At 44.3% G+C, this 25,255-nt stretch overlaps 2 long non-coding RNA genes across 2 annotated transcripts; both read right to left on the bottom strand.

Annotated features, from left to right (window-relative positions):
- Positions 1 to 4,383: 4,383 nt before the first annotated feature.
- On the bottom strand, positions 4,384 to 6,824 carry LOC142871866 (uncharacterized). Its single transcript, XR_012920035.1, has 4 exons — positions 6,767 to 6,824; positions 6,518 to 6,639; positions 5,881 to 5,984; positions 4,384 to 4,744 (listed from the first exon to the last, which is right to left on the bottom strand). It is a non-coding gene; the product is annotated as an uncharacterized LOC142871866 (long non-coding RNA).
- A 15,531-nt stretch (positions 6,825 to 22,355) lies between these two features.
- LOC142871865 (uncharacterized) lies at positions 22,356 to 24,523 on the bottom strand. The gene is made up of 4 exons (XR_012920034.1): positions 24,218 to 24,523; positions 23,985 to 24,146; positions 23,332 to 23,412; positions 22,356 to 22,538 (listed from the first exon to the last, which is right to left on the bottom strand). It is a non-coding gene; the product is annotated as an uncharacterized LOC142871865 (long non-coding RNA).
- Between the last annotated feature and the right edge of the window lie 732 nt (positions 24,524 to 25,255).

Here is a 25,255-nt window from a genome sequence, read left to right as displayed (position 1 = left end):
CCGCAGCCCTGGCTAACTGACACAGTACTCTATGCCAAGTTCTCTGCCAGGCACTTTGGAAATTTGGATTTTATTCTGACTGCAATTAAGCCATCGAGAGTGGGCCTAGTCATTATTAGGGGAGGTGTTTGACATGATATACCCTTAAAAGGACAAGAGTAGAAGCAGGAAAACGAGTGTCACAGGAAGGAGGTGTCACAATAGTCCAGATGATGGATGGAGGTAACTTGTCTAGGTGGAAGCCATGGAGGGGGTGAGGACGGTAGAATTGGGGATATATTTCCAAGGGAGGAATATACAGCTTGAGGACGGATGGTTCATGGGCACAGGGTGTGCAGAGGATGAGAACTGAGGCTGTGTCCATGGACAATGATAGTATCACTCAACAAGAGGGGAAGGTTTGGAAAGGGCAAGTTTGGGGGACGCAGGTAAGACCAAGAGTTCCATTTTGAATGTTTTCATCTGCAGGTACCTGTGAGACACCTAAGTGTGGGTCTCTATTATGTGTAGCCAGAATTAGAAATCATCTTATTGTGTCTATTAAATTATAATCAGTCTGATTTGGGGGCCACAGAAAGCTAAATCATTCCTGAATCTTGAGCAGGCATTATCCCAAGGCCGTAGGATGTTCCCAGTGCAATAAAGCAAACCCTCTGGGATGCCAGCTCCGTCAGCCCATTCCTGCCTCTCTTGCTCACGGCTCCCCTCCCACCCCTCTTTCAATGCCTCTGAGCTACCCAGAAAGCCTCCCACTGCTGAGGAATCGGAAATGTGGGTCCCCGCCTAACAGCTGGCCTGCATCCTGGGTCAGCAGCAGATTAAGGCTGCAGAGCAGGGGCCTGACCCAGCAGTGGATTTAGAAGCTCCTCGAGTCAGGCAGAGGGAAGTGAGTCATCGCTAACCGCCAGAGATGAGGGACTCCCTGCAGCTGGACACCGCCACGGCCTCCCAAGCCTCCCCGAGGGAGCCAAGCACATTGGAAAGCAGAACAGAAAATTGCATTCATAGGTTATCCCTTTCAAAGAAAGTCTATGAAACTGACCAGCATGTTGTGGAAAAGTCTGAGCTCCCAGAAGAGAGAAAACATAAAACTGGAAGCTGAAAGCAAGGAAAAATAGTTAAAGAAAAACATAAAACCTGTACCACACCCTCAGCTGTTCCAATAAACCTACCCTGATTCTCTATTTCGGCTCCCCTGTTTCTACACCCTTCTCTCTCATCCCCATCTTCCCTCCTTCCTGCTCTCTTGCCTCAGTTTAATTTTTTCAGGAGGTGGCCAGTCACGGTGGCTCACGCCTGTAAATCCAGCACTTTGGGAAGCTGAGGTGGGAGGGTCACTTGAAACCAGGAGTTTGAGGCCAGCCTGAGCCACACAGTGAGACTTCATCTCTACAAAAAATTTTAAAATTAGCTTGCTCTGGTGGCACACGCCTGTAATCCCAGCTACTTGGGAGACTGAGACAGGAGGATCGCTTGAGCCCAGAGGTTGGAAGTTGCAGTGAGCTGTGATCATACCACTGTGTTCTAGCCTGCTGGGTAGAGAGAGAGACCTTGTCTAAAAAAAAAAAAAAAAAAACTTCGGGACAGCCTTGGTGTGTGGACTCAACACGTTTTTCAAGTGTTTGCTGAAGAGTCAATCATATCCTCCCCTGCAGGTCAGACTCTCTACTTCTCAGTGGCAGGGGAGATGAGAGAGCTCCTTCCATCCCCTCCAGGAGCTGCGTCCTGTTGGCTTCTGAGGGGCTGATAAACAGCACCCGCTCCCCCACTGGAGCTCTCAGACAGCTCTGAGGTAGGCACAGGGATCTGGAGGCGGAAGCTCAAAACGGCACATTCGATACAGATGAAAGGCTCTGCTGAAGGTCATGGCTTAGCTCTGGTTACTCACCAGTGACAAGTGCAGCTGGAACACAACACGCTCCTCCTTGCAGACCAACCCTGTGGGGCTTTCTCACAACCAAGAACAAAGGAAATGCTGTCTCCGTGAAAGGCAGGCAGACCTAAGGTAGAGCTGAGTGGCTCCGACCCAGCTCCTTCTCCCAGACTCATCGATCAAGTCAGACATTCCTCCTCCTCTGGAGAAGAGGGACACGAGAGCAGAGGGGGGACCAGGTGTTCCTCTAGGAAGCATCCTCCTCAAAAAGGAAGCATCGAGAGTGGGGAATATGTGTTCCCCTCGTCAGAGTGGCCCCTTCAGGAAGAGGCTCAAGGAGGCTGACTCTCACTGCCCTTCCCAAAAGGATGATATTAAAGTCTGAATTTCAAACATCAGCGGACGAGACGTTTGTGTAAATTTTTGGACAGTTGTCTCCTCCTCTTGAGGCAAGCCTGGTCCCTCTTTGATCTCATCTCGCCCTCATCATAAATCAAAGTGTTATCATCAATCTCAGAAACCACTCAGGAGGCACCTGAAGGCATTTAGAGCTGAGCTTGATCATTTTTTCTCAAAATTCTCACCAGGTCTCACTGCCTTATGATTTGAAGTCTAAACACTTTAGACTGGTAGGACATAGTCTGCTAATTTCCCCCCAATATCCATTCTCTCCTTCTTACCTTTTTTTTTTAATATCACTCCTACCCTTTGCCTAAGTTTTAACTGCGCACAAGCCTTCTTGGCTGGAGAGTATATTTCCTACCTTCCCACGTGGCTACCTTCTAGCCAATGCAATGGGAGAAAAAGCGATGTGGGTGATGTGTGGATCATCTGCTTAAGATGATCCTCAAGAAAACGGCTTTCCCTCTCCGTACAGGGAATGTCCTCCTCACCTATTTTTCTGTCCAAGGTTACCCATCCGTCAATGTGCAATTCACACTCCCATTTCATTCATTTAACAGCTATTTATTAAGCACCTACTATGTGTCAAGCACTGAGTGATTTCTACCTATAATCTAAGGGCAGCTATTATTAAATGTCAGCTGTTACATACAACTCACCTGTCTCTCAGGTGTAAGGTTTCCATTTGGACTTCCTGCTGTGGGCCTTGCCTACCATATTATATTCCTGGGCACCAACTGTATCCAAATTATGGCTTAAAGCATTCCACGGACCCTGGACACGGAAGCTCAGGAGAGTTTCCCTGGTGGCGCTACTCTCATATTGTTACACACTGATGCACTGAGAGGGTGATATATCCCAACATTACAGGGAGAAGACATAGAAACTTTGCATTTTGGATTCTCCCAGATCTTACCTTATGTGTATCCTCTTTTGGCTGGCTCTAATTTGTATCTTTTTTGCTATAATAAAACTCTAGTCATAAGTATAGCATTTCCTCAGTTCTGTGGGTCCTTCTAGCAAATTATCAAAACTGAGACGGTAGCATGAACCCCCAAAATTGTAGCCATCTGGTAAGAAGTGAGTATAGCCTGGGGAGCTTCAAACCTTCAGCTGGTATCTGAAGTGAGTAGTCTTGAGTAGTCTTATGGAGGTAGTCTTATGGAGAAGTGTGCCCATAACCTGTGAAGTCTGGATTAACTCTGGGTAGTATCAGAAGTCATAGCAGTATTATTCCTGCTTAGGCTGGGTATCTGGATTGCCCAACTGTATATTTCATCTATTCAATTACCAAGAATATACTGAGCATCAACTATGCTCAAGGCCCTGAATTAGGGATTGGAGAAAACACAGATGAATTATTTATAATATGGTATAAATAGCTCCTCAATGAGCTTTTAATCTAGTATAAAAGGATATTATAATAAGTATTCATGAATAGTGTGCAAGGTATGCATTCAAAGCCAGGATGGATTATAAGGTGTGGGGAGAGGGCAGTTCAAGAGGATTTCCTGAAGGAGGTGACTTCTGAGCTGCTTTTTGAAAGATGAATAAGCATTTGCCTTTGCCATGGACAAAGAGAAAAGGGCATTCTATTCAGTGGGGATTGCACGTGCAAAGGCACAGTGGTACAAAAAGGTGCAGTATATTCAGGTACAGAAGTCCCCCTTATCCTCTGGAAATACTTTCCAAGCCCCCCAGTGGATGCTTGCAACCACAGATAGTACCAATCCCCATATACACTGTTTTTTCCTACACATACATAGCTATGATGAAGTTTAATTTATAAAGTAGGCACAGTAAGAGACTAACAACAATAACTAGTAATAAAATGGGACAATTATAACAATATGCCAGCATCATCACTACTCTTGCACCTTGGGGCCATTATTAAGTAAAATAAGGGTGACTTAAACACAAGTACTGTGATACCACGACAGTCTCTCTGATCATAGAGCCAGCTCCTAAGTGAGTCATGGGCAGGGAGCACCAACAGCTGCACAGAGGGAGGATTCATGTCCCAGGTGGGACAGTGTGAGAGTCCACCACGCTGCTCAGAATAGCCTGAAATTTAAAACTTATAAACTGTTTATTTCTGGAATTTTGCATTTAATATTGTCAGACCACAGTTGCAAAAAGTGAAATCACAGACTACTGTACATTTAAATGTATTTATATTGTTGGAGCAGACTGTGGGGATGAGAAAAAGGGAGTGGAAGGAGATAGGTCTGGAGTGGTGGGCAGAGGCCTTGTGCTCCAGGCCGAGCAGCTTGCACTTTATTCTGGAAGTATTTTAAAGTTCTGCCTAGGGTCCAACTGGAAGTGAACAATTTTTAACAAGCAAGCCATTTTGAGAATGACTATAATAGGTGATGAGGAGAAACTTGCAAGGACTTGCATTTTGAAAGACCACTGCAGACTTCCAGTATTTTGAAAAAATAGCCTGGGTTACTCAGGTCAATCCTCCAGCTGAAATCAAAGAAAAATGACAGATAAAATTATAAAAATAAAAACAATTTAAAAACATTGAAGAGCTGAAAAGACATGAGAAACTTCCCAGGCTAATTTTTGGATGAAACCCCATATCAGAAAAGTGAGCCAAAAATGGGACCTATGAAGCCACTTATGATCTGAGGGCACCTGCCAATGACACCAGTGCCTACACTCAGGTCCCCAGCTGCAGACCTGGACAGACAAAAATCAGTCTCAAGTCCATCAAAGGAGAGGGGTCTTGGGAAACCCTTCCCACACTGAGCTGAGGGCCAAAAGGGCTATACTCTCAAGTCAAAGGCAACCAGATCTTATCCTGCCCTTCCCCCCAGAACCTCTGGAAACTTCACAAGGAGTTGTTTTGGTGATAAGTAAATGGGGAGAGGAAAGAGGAAAAGGAAAAACTGCTATTCTTGGGTATTTGTGGCCAGGAGAAGGCCCTCTTACAAATTTGCACTTCATTCCATAGAGTCTAGAATGTGAGCCAGAGGCTCTCAAACCTTGAACTTGTTCTGAGGTGTTTCAAGAGACAGTACATCTCAAAAGAAGGCAAACCCATCCTATGCCTCAGAGAACCCTTATAAATTTTTCAAAAGTAATGATCAGCAAGAAGTAAGAGATTATCAGGCAGACCAGAAACCAAAACAACCCAAACAGAAATAAGAACTATCAAAAATCACAAACCACAGGAACAGAGCCACACAGATTTCAGATATCAGAATTATCAGATCCAGATTCGTAAAAAGAAAAAAAAAAAACTGTGATGGCAATGTTTACAGAAATAAATGGTAAACATGAAAATATATACATAGAATAGGAAACTATACAAAGTGATATAGCACATTTGAAAAAGAATCAAACAAATTTCCAAAATGGAAAAATATAAAAACCAAAAATTACAATAACTCAATGGATATATATTTGGCTATAGACAGGACACATTAGAAGAAAAAACGTAAGGAACTGAAAGAAATTTTGGACATTCTTCTGGGTCAAAGAGAATCTCATTTTCTGGGACTTTAGGGCAAAATTGTTCCCTAGTATTCCAATTGCATTTTGGTAAATTTCTACATGGTGAAATGCTCTTTTAGGGGTCATATCTGGATAATAATTACCTCTGCTTCCTCAGAGAGATTGTGATTCTTGAAATGTTTGATGTGGTGGTTGATTAGACTCATGCCTTTGGTCAGCAGTTCAAAGAATGCCACAATTCACTATTCTATGAAATAATAAACATCCAGCCTTGACACCCGATCCAGAACTCTGAAAGAGTGAAAATTTGCCATCTCTAGCAGGTAGAATAATCAGGTGGTGTTTGATTAATGCCTAAAAGGTCAATTTGATAATGGTTCCCTATTTGATTAAGAACTAACATTCTTTTGTCAGTCTCTATCATGAACATCCTGTGTCTGGGGTATTATACTGATATAGAAGTCAACAACCCTCCGCCCAGCTCCATAAAGATAAGTGGGTGGGAAATTATATGGCACCTGCAGGGCTGAGGACATTTATCTGAAATTTCCATAAGCAAAATAACAGTAAAGACCTCTTTGCCCTTTACTAATTGAAAATAAACTACCCTTTTTTGGAGAGGGCCTCTGAGGACTGCCATGGAAACTAGCTCACTAGAGGCTTCAATAACTAACTGCTCAGAAATTTAATTTCACCCACAGCAAAATGCAATCCAGGCAAAGAAGTGCTCGCAATATAAAAACATTTATTAGCAAGGGACTGACTGCAAGTGTATCTTACCAGGTACAGGCCCCACTCTCCTCTTTGAGGACACCCAGCTGGAAAGTCCAGAGGGAAAGACATCTAAGGAAAAACACCACAAACCAACTGTGAAGACCGACCAAGAAGACCATGGGCCATGCCTGCTGGAAAGAAAAACTAGGGAGAATTACTACAGAAGCCACCTGCTTCCGCCCCTCAGAGAAATGAGAAGGCCCACATCAGGATCCAGAGACCTGAGGACTCTAGAAAAAAACTTATATGATTCACCTTCTGCTGTAGTCACAAAACCTTCCATCAGTGGCTGAGATTTCAAAGTCATCTGCCCAAAAGAAAAGAAAACAATGATATTTCCAACTCTAAGGAAGAACAAAGGACAAGATTAATAAAAGCTGGGACCGGGAAGAAGAGTACGAACAGATCTCTTTGAAGTGAAAGGCAGAGCCTGGCTTCTTTTAATATCATCCCAGTTGTCCAGACTCCAAATCTCCTAGCTATGTTACAGCACTCAGAGCTGGAAGAAAAATGAGCAATTGTTAGTCTGACATTTTTACATTCCAGAGGAGGAACTGAGATCCAGCAATGTAGATGAGTGATGTATCCAAAGGAGTTAGTGGCAAAACCAGACCCAGAACTCAGGCCCCAGGACTTCACCTCCTCCACTGACCACTCACCAACCCTTCTGAGACCCAACTTCCCAGCACCCATCAATCAGCGAGTTCTACTGAGTCTCATTTTCCTGCCCATTTTCTCGCCAGTGCTACCACATGAGCGTACCAGGGGTCCTCAAACTTTTTAAACAGGGGGCCAGTTCACTGTCCCTCAGACCGTTGGAGAGTGCGCACTGTGGGCCCGGGACGAGTCGGCTGCTAAGCAGGACAGGCAGCAGTGGCAAAAACACCCGGAGTGCTGGATAAATGTGCTAGGTGGCCCGCATGTGGCCCGTGGGCCGTAGTTTGAGGATGCCTGGCATAAACCCTTATCACCTTGACCCAAGACAAAAGAAGAATCTGGTCAAGTTCTGTGCTGTGCCCTTGGAAAACATATCTTTAATCCTTACAACCACCTAGGAGGTGAGTAATAATCCCTGTTTTACAGATGAAGGAGAAGTGACACAGCCAACGAGTGTCAGAACCAGGATTGAAGCCCCCTCATTTGTCTAACTCGATGTCCACACCCATAACTTCATCATCACACTGTCTCCAGAGACTAGTTCAGTGTTCGCCTGAACTAGTTGGACACCCTGCATTTATTCTCTTACCACTTTAAATCATCCTGTACTCTGAAGCCACACTGACCTTCTTTAAATTTGATTTTAATCATGTCACTACCTTCCTAAAACACCCAGCCCCTGGCCTTGTCCTTTGAGGGGGTCCAAGCAGCATGTCCAGCTCTGTGTCCCACGTCTCAGACTTGCCTTCTGTGGATGTGTTCTGCGAGCCTCATTTCCCTCCCGGCGAATGTCCTCTCCCTCAAAACCCCAGCACTGGCTCCTGTATTTGCTCAACACTAACCAAATGCCTACTAATTCCTCCACAATATTTATTGCCAAGAGGCAGGATAGCTCAGTGGGCAAAGCACAGACTCTGGAATAAGTTGGCTGATTGAATCCTGACTCCAGCACTTATTAGCTGTGTGGCCTTGGGCAAGTTTCTCAACCTGTCTGTGCTTCTGCTTCCCAAAACACCAAATGAGGATAATTATGGCTCCTACTTAGAAGGTTGTTGGGAAGATTAAATTAGTTAATACATATAAAACACTTGGAACAGTGCATGGAACAGAGTACTAGCTGAAAAGCACAAGCTAGTCCTAGCTGTAGCGGCAGGTGCCAAGCACTGGCCTTGTTGCTATGATGAGTAAATCACGATCTGTCCCTTTCCTCACCATCTAGTGAGCAAGGTGAGCATGTCAACTAACAACCACAATCCAGTGCTCTAAATGCCGTGAGAAAGGCAGGGGAGGGGAAAAGCATCAAGTATCTGGAATAGGGTCAGGTTTCAGCAAAGAAATAGGTCATCTCAAGATTAAAGGAGTAAAGGAGTTCTTCCCAGTGGCCCCTGAATAGACATAGCACAATCATGCAGGGGTCACAGGGAGACCTCGTGGCTGGAGCACAGTGCCCATGAGGCTGAAGTGAAGGGGAAAGATAAGCAGGGGCTGATCCCAAGAAGGACTCTGCACCATTCAAAGAAGTTTGTGACCGGGCCGTAAACAGAGGAATGCCCACACTGGACCAGAATGATCTCAGCCTCTTCTGGCTTCATCTAGAGCACTCATTGCATATTTTACTAATGCAACACTTATTTGCTGGCTTATGTTATTTCCAAGTACCAGGCAGCCCATGCAAGCCTCTCTGAGCAGCTTTACTTTGCTAACCCACCAGCAGCCTCTCTGGGGCTTCCTGTCCCAGGCTGACCTGTTCCACCCCAGCTAACTCTGCTGCCTTGGCCACAGCTGACTGAACTAGGGTTAGCATCTGACCTAAAGGGAACCCGCCTTGTGGCTGGCCAGTGCCCTGTAGAGGGTGACCCAGAACAAAAGCCCGGTTTGGTGGCACCATTCCATGCTGAACGACAACTGCTCAATCAGTCCCTCTCTAAGGAAGTCTGAGCTTGAGACACACAAAGAGGAAAACAGACACGGAGGCAACAGAAGCAGAAAAGCTCACTTTGCAGAAAGCAGTGAACACCAGGCCTAGCAGGTAGGGAGCAAAGTGAGTCAGAAGCGTCAGAGCAATGAAAGCGTCCGCAGAAATGGCGGAGACGCTGTTAAGACGCAACACCAGCCCAAAGAGCCAATAACCAGATAAGCCATCTTACACCCCAAACCATGATCTAGTTCCCAAAAATCATTCCTGTTTTGTGCAAGTTCAGACAATGCGGTGATTACGACAATTTTCTGTTTCTCATAATTCCCTGAGCATCTGCAAAATAAACCCCAGCACACTCCGAGCAAGTCCCTTTTCCTTGCAACCTGAATGAGTCTAACTAACGTCGTAACAGGGGCATGTCCCTTCTGCTCAGCTAGACGGTGTGTTCCACGAGCACTTTCTCATGGAAAGGCCTGTGCTTTGGCAGGAAATCGAGAAAGAGCCGGGCTTATTCGGAGGGATTGCCAGGATTTTCCTGAGAGATGAAGTAGGCAACTGTAGGGGGATGGAGAGAAGCCAAATCCCAAAGGGCTAACCATGGTGAGGAATCCGGGCTCCATCTTCAGATTATGGGTTCTGTTTAAAGGATTAGAAAAAGAAAAATATGATGAGGCTTGGGCTTGCTGGATAAAATGTTGTGACTTCATACCGTACACACTGTTGTCTCCTATACACACAGGTGCTCAATGGTGGAAACGATACTTCATATCTATAAAGTATTTGCTGTGGGGGGAGGGGAGAAAAGGCATTTATTGAAAAAAAAAAGATTAAAAAGAAACACAACATTTATACTCAGCTCTTTGGAGAAATTCTAAATAAATAAATAAATAATTTGCAAAGTCAAAGCAACTCTCTTGGGTGAAAATGACTGACCCCTACATGACAATGAAGGAAATCCATCTCTCCAGGAATATCCACCCAGCCAAAAAACGTAAAACAAAGACATTTAGACAAATTACATCCTCTAGTGCCCAAAGGACACCCCCCCCCAGCTCAGCCCCAAAAGAACAACTTCTGCAACAATTCTTTCCCTGAGACAGAACATACACACACACACAAAGAAGACCCAGAGCTGGCCAGGATGGCTTTTCTGAAAGTGTGTGTGAAACAGGACACTAATTTATTTCCCTCTCAGAAAAAAACAATCCCTGAAGAGAGATGTAATGGGAAAGTCACTCTATGAGTATCTTAACTACTTTACTGTGGCCTGCGTTTCATAAACGCCCACTTCTACCCCCACACAGCCAGGCCCTGAGAAACATCCAGAAATTCCCTGACTGCCCAAGGATATGCCCCAGAGTACCAGGACACACAGAGGTGCAATGAGAACTCGGGGCGGAGTGGGCTCCAGGTCCATGTGGGCTCCCAGGACCCAGCCCACATCTGCCACCGTGTCCTCTGCTTCCTGCCTGCCTTCCGTTTCCTTTTCCTTGGTGCCTTCAACACCCCCGTGCGTTCGCAGGAACAGGAGCCACGCCGCCAATGCAAGGACCCGGGGCTTCAGAGGAAGGAACCGCTCGCCCGCCCCCGCCCACTCCCCTGTCCCCACGGGCTGTTCGTGCGAGTCCCTCACTAGAGGAGCAGGAAAGGCCTGCGCTGGGACGCTCCATCCCTGCGGGGTCAACCCGGCCCTCCGCGCTTCCTCCGCCATCTGTTCGCGCTGCCTCCTCTCGGAGACTTGGCAGGGAAAGCACGCTGTTTTTCATCCTGACTCAAAGACAGTGAGATGTTTCATACCTGCCCGGAACCTTGCAATTCTTGATTCAAAAGAGCGTCGTGGGACGCAAACAGGAAGAAGAGCCGCGAAGGCGCCAAGCGGTGGCTCTAAGCAGCTTGCAGGACGCTGCGCCACGAGCGCCCGGCAGGCTGCGCGGCTCCTTTGCCTTCTCTTCTCTACAGGTTAAGCCCTGTCAAATTTGATCCAGCTCCAACCCAAACTTCCGTTGAGCGAAATGATTGTTTTCTAAGCTCCAGCTGGTGGCACACTGATTCTGAGACGTGTTCAACGTAACTGAACAGCAGGATAGCATGAGAGCCTTAAAGGGCTGGCTTGGCCAGGATTTTCCTCTACTTCCTCTGGGTCCCAACCCCCTTCTCCTTCTGTTCCTCTCAGCTCTTTCTTGTCCATTTTTTTACCCTTTGTTAAGTTCACTTTTCAGACTTCATTGCCGGTGCATTTTCTAGAGGTCTTTTCAGGCCTTCCTGCCTTCACCTTCATTTACTTACACGTCACTCTCTCTTGTGCCTCGTTCCTCTTTTCTTCTCTCCACTACTCGCTTCGCCTTTCTTCTGTCTTCATGTCTTTTCTCAATCTCAATGTGTGGAGAAGCTACGGTCTCAAAGCCAGAGCGATACCAAAAAATGTTAGCAACAGCTGCCGCACAGGCACTGGCTCATCAGAACAGACACCAGCAGTTGAACTGCAGCAAGATCCAGAAGGTTCCCTGCTTTGCCACTGACTAGTGAGTGGGTTGTGGGGAGGTCCGGGGAGTGGAGGACAGGCCCAGGGGCCAGGAGGAGAGAAAGCCCTCAGAAGACTCACGACAATGACTAGTTACTAAGCAAAACAGAAGTATTTCTATCTTCTGATAATCAATATGGCTGCACAAGAGTGTACCAGATTGAGAACAAGAGAAACAGGCCCTGACATCCCAGAACTGGCCCGGTTATACTAGCCAGGACTTGGTGTTGCTAGGAGCTGCCACTGCCACTCACAGCCGGGCCTTCTTAAACAGAAACAATTTCACAAAACAGCAATGTCAGACCAAGGTACTCTATGATTGTGATGAATCCAAGAAAAAGCAAGAACACTCCATAATCATGTCCCATGGGCAAAAATATGAACATCGTCCAATGCACAAAAATGACCAGACATCCCCCTCATATGCTAATGAGTGACTGCTGCTTCTTTACCAATGTGTTGGTACAATCAGGGTCCAGCCTGATTCATTCCTCCTGTGCAGAGAAGACTTTAAGATACCAGCGATAAAATTCCCCTGCTTCCTGAAAGCATCCAATTCTCATTGCTTGACTACTACCCCAAATCACTAAACACAAGCCCAAACCTTCCTAACATCCTTTTACTGAAACTCCTTGCAGTTCCCCATGGTATGTGATCTCCCTCATTGCAACCGGCAATAAATTCAACTTTCGTAACTACAGTTATGTTCCTAGTGGTCTTTGGCTGGAGGTCTTTGACAAGATATTAATCCACGCCCTGCCCAAAGCCTTGAGCTCGCTTTGAGGAAGGGATTTCCAGCATGGAGGACCTCAGCCTCCAATGAGGGCTGCCAATGAAGTTCCCCTGTCAGGAAGAGAAAAGGTGATCTGTTCCCCACCTTGTCCCCTTCCTATAGTTTTAATTCTGGCAAACTCCCAAGAGGGAGTGACAAAGAGATTGGTGATAAGAAGAACAAGATGGTGGCTTCCAGATCTAGCAGGTGAGATCTTGACCTCTTAGCTGAGGGCCCTGCAGGGAGGAAAGTGCACAGTTTGGCAAAGAAGAATCCCTTCACCTGGACCAGGATAGATTTGCCCACTTGGGACAGCTCTCTCTCTCCCCCAATCCCAGAATGATTCCAGATCATCTGTATTATTGCTGCTACCTTCCCTGCCACAGCCCTCTTCACTCCAAAACTGATTTACCTTCCCACAGAGTTGGATCATAGGTGCGAGAAAAATGGACAAAAACAGGTCAACAAACATGCTCCTACGTCCTCCCTGTGGCTAGATTTTCAAGCTTGGTGCAGGAGTTCCAGCAGGCATTATTTCCCTTCCATGATTGCTTTCAACTAACATAAGGGAAAGAGTTTAGCACAAACAGAAAAGTTATGAACCCATCAATGCCGATGGCAGGAGATAGGACCAACCAACCCCTGCCTCTTGCAACACAACTTTACCTTCAGAGAAGCACTGGGTTTCCAGGAACCTGAGGAGCCATGTGGTACGCTCAAATTCATGTAACAGTGAGTCTTCTTATAAAGCAGTTCTTTCCTGCTTTCAGACACTTGAGTGAAATATGCTGCTTCAGAAAGATGTATAATTGCTAGACAACAAATTAGCCACAAACCAAAATTCAGGATTGCTCTTAAATTATTCAAGATGTTGGGAAAATGCATACAAAAAACAGATCAATCAAAGAAATCAAATACACACCCTGCAGTTTTGAGACAATTAGGTAAGAAACATTCTGCAATCAAACACTAACAATCATTTCTCCCACTGAGTGGTAGCAGAAAGCTTGGAAAAATTAAATGTGGTATCATATCACCAACCCACAAAGCAGAAGGTGTCATCCTAAACACTGGATTATCAGTAAACAGAATGACAAAGCCTCATAGAGTCACAGAACAAATGCAAACCAGAGGGAATCGCCATCTTTAAAATAAAATAGTGATTATCTCCAGATGTGAGCTTATCTCTGACAGGGAGCTGCTACCTGATTTGAAGTTCTAGAAGCGGCAGGGCCGGTGTGTGGGAATGCCAGGGCAGTATCCCGCCAGCACCTCAGTCCGCCCACTTGTGGGACTGTTTGATCCGACACAACAAAGCAGCTGGCAGGTGTTGGAATGAAATCTCAGTATGCTAAAGAGCTTTAGCATGTCTCTATGCTCATTAAAAGTATATAATAGTTGGGGTAACTGAACTGCTATATCAAATAAGCCCCAAATGTCCAGTGCCTTAATAAAACAAAGGTTTCTCATGTGACATTCCAGTGTGGATGTTTCTGGTCTGTGGGCAGCTGTCCTCCCCATGACACTTTCCATTTGTGGCCCCACCACCTGTCTACAGCCACAGGTCTCTGACTTGGTTGTCCACGAGAATCACCTGGGAGGTTTTCCCAACTTCTACTGCTGGGACGGCACCCCAGACCCATCTGATTAGCATCCTTGAGCAGCAGGATTTTTTTAAATCTCCTGGTGACTCCAATGAGCAGCCAAGGTTGCAACCACTATGCCAGAGCCCTGGAGTCCTCCACTTCAAGCTGGTGGAAGAAGAAAGAGCCAATGGAGAAGGCATGTCCGCTCTCTGAAGCCCTAACCCAGAAATGAGATGTTACTCTGCTCACGTTCCATTGTTGGGAACTGGTATGCAAGGGGGGCAGAAAGGGTCATCTCTGCCTGGGCTACCCTCCCCCAAGGACCTTCCCACAACATGGAATGGAGAGTATGCATTTTGGGCAGGCAACTAACCATGTTGAGAGAGTGGTGAGTACATGGGAGGGGCAGGGCGGTAGTAGAAATAGTGAAGGAGAAAAGAGGTGAGGGTTAGGAGTAGAGACACAAAAGAGGAGAGAACCACAGCAGTTGCAAAATTGGTGTCACTTGGCCCCTCACTTCATCTGGTACCATCGCTCACCTGGGAACACAAGTTCCCCCTCTGCCCAGTCTTCCTCTTCTCCTGGCCTGGACACCTGTCTCCACTAGAGTTTCGTTTGGGGTTTTGGTTTGGTTTTGCACTTTTTTCTCCCTGATCAAATAAATCAGTGTTTCTGAAATTGGCATCACATCAAAAGCAAAATGCTGGGAGGCATTTTCATCTCCCCAACTTAGAAGAATCAAGATCAAATTATAGAACCTGAAGAATCAAGATCAAATTATATAACCATACATAACCATTTCTTCTCCCCACCGCGTAAGTAGCATTGTTTGAGGGAAGTAGGTGCTTCAGTACACTTGCGTACTTCATACTGAGAGTAATGACATGAAAAGGTAAACAGTAACATCAAGAACTTTAGGAGCCATTGTCTGGGAAATATAATGTCCTCTGTGTTTAAAGCCAAAAAGAAGCCCATCTGCTGCTTGGCTCCAATCCAGAAGTTACTCTTTTTACAAATTAAGCCGAAGTGGAAGCCCCCTCTCAATGTCACAGCATAGCAAAAAACACAGGGTCAGAACTCAGAGGTGGCAGGGGCTGGGGGGCTGAAGGAGTGGCAGGGCGCAACTTCTCAGAGCAAAGAGGAGAGCAAGCCCTGGAGCCTTGGGGAAAAAATTTCCTTCTGACAACTATGATCAGCAGGAAGCAGATGTTTTTGCCAAGCATGTCGAGGAACATCAGCCTCCTTTAAATACCCTTAATGTGGACTCAGGCTGAAAATGAACTTGGAGCAATAGCAGAGGGGGACAGAGAATTCTCTACAAATGCTAAATAAAGGCCAGGTGCAACCAATCAGTAGTCTCTCAGCGTAGTCTGGGACGAGAACAGCGCAGGCCACATGAGACGGTCAGTAGGACAAGGATGGTGTAAGAAAAGATGCCTGGCTGAGACCAGGACTGAGATGATACCTTGGCCACACTTTGCTCAGGGTTTCACCAGCAGGTCAGGAGGCAGAAATTAATCTCGCAACACCACTGGATTGTATTCATGATTGTTGTAAATAATCAAGGTTGGGTCCAGTCATTCCCAACATATCCTGTTTGTTACCTTTACATAGTATAGTACGGTATAGTATAGTATGTCATGGTATAATACCCCTCCGAGTATTAATACAAATAGATACCTAACCTAGATATGCCCCACTAGAGTGATATAGTCCCGTATCCTAATGGGATCATATCAAGCTGAAAAGCTTCCGCACAACAAAGGAAACAACCAGCAAAATAAAGACACAACCCACAGTATGGGAGAAAATATTTGCAAGCTACCCATTTAACAGGGGACTAATAACCAGAATGTATGAGGAGTTCAAACAACTCAATAGGAAAAAATCAACCCAATTTAAAAATGGGCAAATGATCTGAATATACATTTCTCAAAAGAAGACATACAAATAATTAACAGCAACATATGAAAAAATGCTCAACATCAGAGAAATACAAATCAAAACTACAATGAGATGTCATCTCACCCCAGTTAAAATGGCTTTTATCCAAAAGACAGGCAATAACCAATGCTGGTGAGGAAGTGAAGAAAGGAGAAACCTTGTACACTATTGGTAGGAATGTAAATTAGTGCAGCTATGATGGACAACAGTATAGAGATTCTTAAAAAATTAAAAATAGAACTACCATATGATTCAATAATCCCACAAGTTGGTACATCTAAAGGACATGACATCCAGTATGTAGAAGACATATCTGCACTCCCATGTTTAGTGCAGCACTACTCACAATAGCCAAGATTTGGAATCAACCAAAGTGTCCATAAATGGATGGATAAAGAAAATGTGCTACATATAAATGATGAAATATTATTCAGCCATAAAAAGAATAAAATCCTTTCATTTGGCAACAAAATGGTAGAACTGGAGAACATTATATTAAGTGAAATGAGCCAAGCACAGAAAGACAAAGCTCACATGTTCTCACTCATACGTGTAAACTAAAAATTTCTTTAAATTGAACTCAAAAACAAATTCCAGTGTTCAGAGAGGGGATCCAGGCAAGCAGTTCTCCTCACAGACAGCACAGCTGTCAGCAGCATCTGAAGAAGGACAAGGAGAAGAAGAAGAAAGAATACAGGAAAGGAGGAAGAGAGAAGGAAGCAAAAAAAAAAAAAAAAAAAGACTTAGTTCTGGGAGGGAATATAGTATACCGGAAATAATAGACTAAAGCATGAAAAAAAGCATAGAATCAGTGCAGGCTCTGGCAAAAACTAATTTTTGTGACCTGGAACAAGTCCTACACCATCTCTGGGCTTCAGTGTCCTCCTGTAAAATGAGAATGTTAGCCCAGAAAATCCCAAAGCCCCTTCCAGCTCTGCAATGCTTCCATTCAAAGGTGAAGATGATTATGAAAAAATGACTTTACCTAAAATTAACTTGGTGTCTTGGAGAACTTTATATAAATCTCTAGCCATTTCTAAATTATTTATGCAAAAGAGCTCAGTTTGGAAATTATGCAGGCCTCTGCTTTCTCCCCCACTCCTTTCTGGTTCTGTGACTTGTAGCCTGCTCCTTGAGGTTGCCATTAGATGAACAGGGGGAAAAAAGAAAATGAGCTAACATCCAATCATTTGGTTTTCTATACTTAATAAAGAGCAAATCTTGGGCAATAAAATGCCAGGAGGTACCACTGGGGACTCAATGCATCAAAGAGGAAAAGGAGAAGAAAGAAATGCAGACATTGCTTGACACAACCATGCTTCGCTTCTCTGTCCCTGGCATTCAAGGAGAAGTAGCACATAATGACCGTCTTTCCTTGCTGTCTGCTGTCTGCACATGAATGTGAGTGTTAAATTGGATAAATTCTCACAATAAGTCAGATCTGATGTTTATTTTCTCATGAAAGCTCTGGTCTTCTCATTTTTACGAATTTACACTTTTATTCTGCTTGTGCTGTCTTACATTGCACATGAAAAGGCAGCAGTGAAGATGGCCAATCACTGCTGGCCATCTTCCAAGTGACAAGCACAGGTGGTCAGCATAGTCCCAGTGATGAAGTCATCTTCTAGGACTTTTGCGTTCACAAGGTGTTCGGAGAAGCTCCTGTTTTCTTAGATATACTCACACTCAGCACCGTATACCTATACGTGGCCCACAGCTATCAAGCACAGTGTTAAACAGAAACCCATTGTCTCTCAAAAGTCAAACCTCCGCTTGGTCATTGGTTAAGTGAGGATAAGCTGCATTGCCCTTACAAATAGCCATAAAGATTTAGAAGCCTAAAGAATAAGAAGGTTATTATTTCTCCTGCAACAGTCCAGGGACCCAGGCTGACAATGGCTCTGCCATCTTGGGAAGGCACTTGCCAAGGCCTCTGTGGGACTTGCCATCCAGTAAGCCAGGCGAGGAAAGGAGAACAAAGGAGATGTTTACGGGCCCAGCCTGACAGTGGCATATATTACTCCCACCCACATTCCACTGGAGAGGACTTAGGCACCTGGTTACACCTAAACGTACAGAAGGCCGAGAGATGCAGTCTCATCATGTGGCCAGAGAAGGGGCAGATGGACTCTGATGAACGGCTAGTGTCTTTCCCGTGCTGATTTCCAATTGCGGGTTGCAGCTCAGTGCATCATAAAATCAGAAGATTGAGAAGGCAAAATTAGCATTTTTAAGATGGAATAGAAGAGAGGAGAGAAGGGAAGGGAACGGAACTGAATGGAATGTGGAGGAAGGAAGAGGAGGGTGGGGAGGGGCCAGAGAGTGTTGCATGTGGTAAGGGTAGTACTGTCTCAGTTGTGTATGTGCCAATAAGTTACAAAGTAAAATTAACTTCCTACTGTGCATCACAGTCATAAATGTTTGAAAGTCACTGGCTTAGTCTCCCTGTCTTCTTAAATTCGTTGTTTACAAATCTAGGGAAATGCCGGGGTTTTATCCTCAGCCCACTGATGTGTCTCCTTGTAACATCAGACTAACACTATTCATTACTCACTGTAGGGTGCAATTCTGTCTTGGACACCAGGCAGCAGTGGAAATGTGTCCATTTCTTCACCTATTTATTATAACAAAACAGAACTAGATGTAGAGTCAGAAAACCCGGACTCAGATCTCTGCTGGCAGGCCACTTCATTCATTCCCTCCACAAATGTGTATTGTCACCACTATGCATTGGTCACCATGCTAGGTGCTGGAAATAAAGCATTCAGCAAATAATCATGATCCCTGCCTCACTTTTAGTTGGAGGGACAAACAATAAACAAGAAAACAAACCAGATAACTACAGAATATGAGAAGCATATTCAGTTAATCTCTTCGTGCCTCCATTTTCTCACTTACATAAAATCCACACCTCAGAGGTAGATGAGGGTGCTTTGTAAATGTCTATACCTAAGTAATGAATGACTTTATTTATTCGAGGATAATTTGCTAAATTTGGATCCCATGCCCAGGAGTACGCTAAGACCGTGGAGTTAAATTACAAACAAATCCAACAGCTTTCATATGAAGCAGCCTCCCCTGGTATTAGGGGTTGAATTGTGTCTCCCAGGAAAGGTATGTTGAAGTCTTAATTCCAAGCATCTCAAAATGAGATCTTATTTGGAAATAGGGTCTTTGCAGATGTAGTTAAGTTCATTAGGGCGGGCCCTAGTCCAATATAACTGCTGTCCTCATAAAAATGGGAAATTTGGACACTGACATGCAAACATGGAAGATGCCATTGAAGAGAAGAACAGAGATGAGGATGATGCATCCACAAACCAAAGAACTGCAAAGATGACCAGCAAACCACCAGAAGCTAGGCGAGAGGCATAGAACAGATTCTCCCTCCTGGCCCTCAGAAGGAAACGGCCCTGCCAACACCTTGACCTTGAACTTCTAACCTTCAGAACCGCAGGAGAATAATTTTCTATTCTTTAAGGCACCCAGTTTGTGGCACTTTGTTAGGGCAGCCCTAGCAAACCAAACGCCAGGACAGCAAAACAAGGGTCTAAACAGCTCTGCAGCAGGACTGCAGGTTGTTTCTTGATGGATAGACCCTAGAGCTCAAGGCCATCTGCTGAATGGAAAAACTCTGAAATAAGGGCCATTTTCATTCAAATGCTCCTCATTTTCTTTTTCCTCTTAGCATTTGCTGGAATAGAGAAATCGGGAAAGTGGATACAATGCCATTATTAACATCATTATCAACAATTCACTTATACAAATCTAGGTGAGAATTGGATTTTAATGTTTCCGTACACTGAGTGGCAGTGCAGACTACACTCAGCTAATTCATGGCGACAAAACCAGTTAGCCCATGCATGATTTATTTTTGCTCGTATAGAAAGTTGACACTTTATTCATTAAACTACTCCCTTTAACACATTTCTAAATCATTGCTTTCCCCTCGGATCCAGTCTAGTTTTCATTTCTGAGTTTCAGCTAGAATGGCTTTCATAATGAATTCTTTTTTTACCTGACAAGGGAAGTTAAAACCTCCCCCTACCTAACATTTAAAAGGGAAATTCGAGGGTTTTGTCAGGCTGTTTATCATTTCTCGCAAATACTCAAATCTATTTCCTTTGGAAAAGGTTTGTCTTTCTATGACAGGCATATAAAAAGGTTTTATTACAGTACTCTATTCATTGGAGCTGCTCTGCCTGAAGATAAAAAGGAATTCATTTTCTGGATTTTCCTTGAATGTCAGCTCCATGGTTTCTTTCTATTATCAGAGTTCTTGGCCCAAGAAGAACGGAGGGGAGGGAGAATTCAAGCTGATATACAATATCGAGCTCCATTATGGACTAACATGAAAATCAAAAATCCCAAAATAAAATCCAAATTTAGATAAAAGTGATAAGTAAAGACAAAGACAGAAAAAATATCTCTATAGGTATTTAATAGCAAGCAGTCATTGGATTTACTTCAAACATACTATGCTGCAAGACTCCGTAAATCTTCTGAAAAATCTTGTGAGCATCATTCCTTACGGAGAGTCTAATCTGTCAGTTATGGTATAGAGCAGGGCTTCTCGGGCTTTCATGTGTGTACATCACCTGGTTAAAACGCAGATCTGCATCGGTAGGTCTGGGGCGGGGCCTGAGACTCTGCATTCTAACGCTATCCCTAGTGCTGCGTGCGCTGCAGGTGAGAGACAACACACAGAGTGGCTAGGGCGTGCAGAGCCGAAAAGGCCAAAGCAGCGTGTTCCAGTCCTGAACAGAAACATGGGCCTCACTCCCGGTCCTTGAGCTGGAGCTGTCTGAATAACAATCTAGAAATTACACAACAGCCTGGGATCCCAGTTGCATAGTAATTTATGCCTACTCCTGGGATTCACTGTTGTCTGGGCATGTCTGCTGGGCTGATGTGGAATCCCTGTCTGATTCTGGCCCCAACTGGCCCCATCAGTAGATGCATGGATGAAGAAGTTGTGGTACATATACACAATGGAATATTATGTAGCCAGTAAAAGGAATGATATGCTGCCATTTGCAACTATGTGGATGGAGCTGGAGAACATTATGTTAAGTGAAATAAGCTAAGCACAGGAAGACAAATTTCGCATGTTCTCACTCATATGTGGGAGCTAAATGTTAAAAATAATTGATCTCATGGAGACAGAGAGTACAATGATGGTTACCAGAGGCTGGGAAGGGTAGCTGGGAAAAAGGGGATAAACTGAGGATGATTAATGGGTGCAAAAATATAGTTAGATAATTAGATAGAATGAACAATGTTTGCTAGCGTAACAAAGTGACTATATTCAATAAGTTAGGGTATATTTTTAAATAACTAAAAGAGTGGAATTGGATTGTTCCTAACACAAAGAAATAATAAATGCCTGAGGTGATGGATACCCCAAATCAGGATTACCCTGATTTGATTAATTCACATTGTATGCCTATATCAAAACATCACATGTACCCTAAAAAGATATAAAACTATTACTATTAAAAGAATTAAAACTATTAATATAAAATTTCTTTAAAAATTAAGTATTGTATATCAGTGGTCCCCAACCTTTTTGGCACCAGGGACTGGTTTCATGGAAGACAATTTTCACAGACCAAGGTGGGGGCAGGTGGTGTGGGGGTGGGGAGGTAGTGCAGAGCTTAGGTGGTGATATGTGGCCCATTTTCTAACACCAAGGACCGTTATTGGGCTGGGCCCAGGGGTTGGGGACCACAGTTGTATAGGGATAAAAGAAATTGTGGGGGGCCAGCTGCAGTGGCTCTCACCTGTAATCCTACCACTCTGGGAGGCCGAGGCAGGTGGATCGCTCAAGGTCAGGAGTTTGAGACCAGCCTGAGCAAGAGATAAACCCCATCTCTACTAAAAAAAAAAAAAAAATAGAAATTACCTGGACAACTAAAATTATATAGAAAAGAATTAGCCGGGCATGGTGGGGCATGCCTGTAGTCCCAGCTACTTGGGAGGTTGAGGCAGGAGGATTGCTTGAGCCCAGGAGTTTGAGGTTGCTGTGAGCTAGGCTGATGCCACGGCATTCACTGTAGCCTGGGCAACAAAGTGAGACTCTGTCTCAAAAAAAAAAAGAAAGAAAGAAAGAAATTGGGAGAAGGAACCTTCAATCTGTAGCATCAAATTTGGGGAGCAATGTAAATTCAAATGAAATCCAATAAGGAATAAACTGAAATCTGCCCTTGCTCTTCCTTGCTAAGCCAAAGACACATTCATTAAACTTCTGTCCCTGAACCTGACCACATGGGTCCAAGAGATGAGCATCTCTGTAGCTTGAAACTTTGCTTTTAGCAACTTCTACATTCCAGTGGTTGTTGGTCCTCTTCTTTTGCCTGAAAAAGATGAAGAATTATATTGGTAGCAGCAATTAATTAATATAGAAAAACCTGAAATTCTCTTCTTCAATTTCTTTATTACAACAAACCAGCTAATGACATTGTCTGTCCACCAGCCTTCCCAACAGGCAGCAACCAAAAGACCTTCCACTCCATAGCTCTGGAGGGCTGGGCTCTGGGCAGTGAGATGCTCAGAGCAGTGACAGGCAGGACTTCGCCAAAGGAAGTGTGGCCACCAGTTGCTGTGAAGAGCAGACTGCAGCCTCAGCCCTATGGGGGAGAGAAATCACACGTTTGTGCATGGTCTGAACATACTCATAACCAGTTATATGAGGCCCCAGGGTCGGCCTTTAGGAAAACTCGTGTGTATCTCTGCTGCTGTTTTTAGTCGCTCTGGTGGTCAGTTGTAGCAGCTCAGAGCAAGCTGATGCTTCACCACTGCCGCCCCCAGATCCATTACACTAATTATATGGCACATGCCTCAATTGCCTCTTCTGTAAAATGAGAATACAACAGTACCAACCTCACAGTGTTGAGAAGGTAAGTGATTGATACATGGAAACAACTTAGTACAGTGCATGGTATATAATAGGTGCTCAATAAATGTTTGCTACTGCTGTAGTATTTGCCCTGCCTTCTACTGCTAGAAGACAGGATAGTGTAGCTATCTATCTCCACTGCTATCCACTATCTCTCCACTATCTCCACTGCTACCTATTAGTGAGTTATTTAACTTCTCTGTGCCTCAGTTTCCTTGCCTGTAAAATGGGGATGATTATAAAAGTAACTACCTCACAAGGTATTAAAAAGAATAAATGTGATAATCCATGGAAAGCACTTAGTATAGAGGACCCAATATAAAGTAAATATTAGATAAGTTTCTATGCAGTTTTATTATTACCATTATTACTTTTGACTGACACCTTTAAAGAGAAAATAGCTTCCATTTGAGTTTTGTACAGTAATGTCACAAACCAACACGCTGGCACGAGCACCTTGGTACGACTCACTCACATGTTGGCACCGTTTCCCTATTCATCCTATTTCTAAAGATGCCACTTACCAGTCCCAATCCCAGTGGAGAAAAAAGTAAAGTCACTTTCTCAAGCTCTACTTTAGCTCACGCTCTTCTGCAGACAGAGAGCTGTAATGGAGAAAAGAGATGCAATTTTTGGAAGCCTTGATAAAATCTTTATTTAAACCTTATCAACACTGCAAACCATTTTTGAGGATTTGGATTTTCCTCCACCTGCCAGCTCCTCACGTCTTGGCTAAGAAACAAAGACATATACTTAGGTAAATGAAAGAATTTTAATGAAAAGATTCTGCAATTTTTGCATTTTGGTATAAACAAAAATTATGTTCCAGAATCTTCTAATAGACATTAAAACAAGTCTTCTCTGGGATTCCCTTTCAGTTTGGATGCCTTCTCTTTGAAGGCTTGGGGGTTGGGGCAGGGGCTAGATAATCCTCTAAGAAAGGTGACTCCAGTGAGCCCAGGCCTTCAGCACAGAACCTTATGTCTGGTCTGTGACCTTGTTCCTTTACAAGCTTCCAGCATGACAAAAAGCAGGAATGTTGCAAAAGACCATAGCTGGCAGTCAGCACGAGGCCCTGTTTGTCTCTGAGACCCTCTGCTCTTCCGTCACTGTCCCCCAACATCTTTCAGCCTCATCCCCCACACTCCAGCCCCCAGCCGCAGCCCCCAGCGCGCACCCACACTCCATATTCCTGATACCCTCCGATGTCCAGGGGCCATGGCCGGGAACATCCTCCCTTCATCAACACTTCTCCATGCCAAGTCTTCCCTTGGCAGGTCCCTGCTTTCTTCTGAAAATGAAGCAAACTTGCCTTACACGAAGGCAGTAGAGACAATTGCTTATGTGATATGATTTATAGCACAACACCTAGACTGTCCCCTGCCTCCCACACTAACATTCCCCCCTTACCTCTCCAGTGCCTGAAATACCATCCTTCGGGGGTTTGCTGGTTTGGATTCAATCTTTTCTGTTTCCACAAGTCCTCTGTTGAATTACAACAGTGCCTGGGCTGGAACAACACATAAAGTCACATCCAGGAGCAGGGAACTTGTGGAGAATGAACCAAAAGACAAAGCAGTTGTGGTTTAACAAAAAAAGCAGGAAGGGAGAAGTCAGTGTAGAGCAAAAGGGATTATCTTATTTAAAAGGACAGATGAGGTCATGAGGTAAACAAGGCATAAAGGCCCTGGGTTACAGAGAACGGGCCAGAGGAAAAGGAAAGTTACAAAAGATTGGGTATAAATCTCACCTCCTTCACAGAGATGGCTCTTAAGCAGAATAATAATTGGAGAAACGAATCCTCATTTCCCTGTGTCATCTGGCTAATATGTCACCTCCCACTGTCTTGCCCTCTCATCAGCTTCCCCTTCTGCTCTACCCAGTCAACTTCTGCCCAAAACTAATCAACATACAGACATTACATTTAAAATGACATCAACATGGGAATAAGTTACTGCAGCAAAATAGCAATGGACATATTTTGGTGGGAGGTGGATACCTTTCAATGGGCCTCTCAAATCACTACCTTTTTGTGACATTTCATTATACATAAAACTGGGTTGGTTGGTTTTGTTCTGTTTGTGTCCTATAGAGCCCAGGTATAGTCCCTTCATTCATTCATTCATCAAATATGTATTAAGTACCCACCATATGCCAGGCACTGTTAGGCTCCAGAGATTCCAAATGAAAGCCATATTCCTGACTTCAAGGACCTCGTGTGCTGGTAAACAAACTCTCCAAAAAAAAAAAAAAAAAATCACAGCCCTGATTTTGGAGTATTTGCCAAATCGCATGATGTAAATATTCCCACTATGGCCAATGTAGCAGTCGGCTCTCCCCAGCTGACACCATCAAGCTCCAGTACACATAGTGAAGCAAGGGCGACACGTGAGCCATCAGAACAGAGAGGCAAGTGCAAAGTGCTACAGACCCAAAGTAAGAAACAAA

This window comes from Microcebus murinus, chromosome 7 (genome assembly GCF_040939455.1).
Source record: "Microcebus murinus isolate Inina chromosome 7, M.murinus_Inina_mat1.0, whole genome shotgun sequence".
NCBI lineage: Eukaryota > Metazoa > Chordata > Mammalia > Primates > Cheirogaleidae > Microcebus > Microcebus murinus.
The sequence above is the reverse complement of the archived record's forward strand: the minus strand, read 5'-3'. Positions and strand labels throughout refer to the sequence as shown.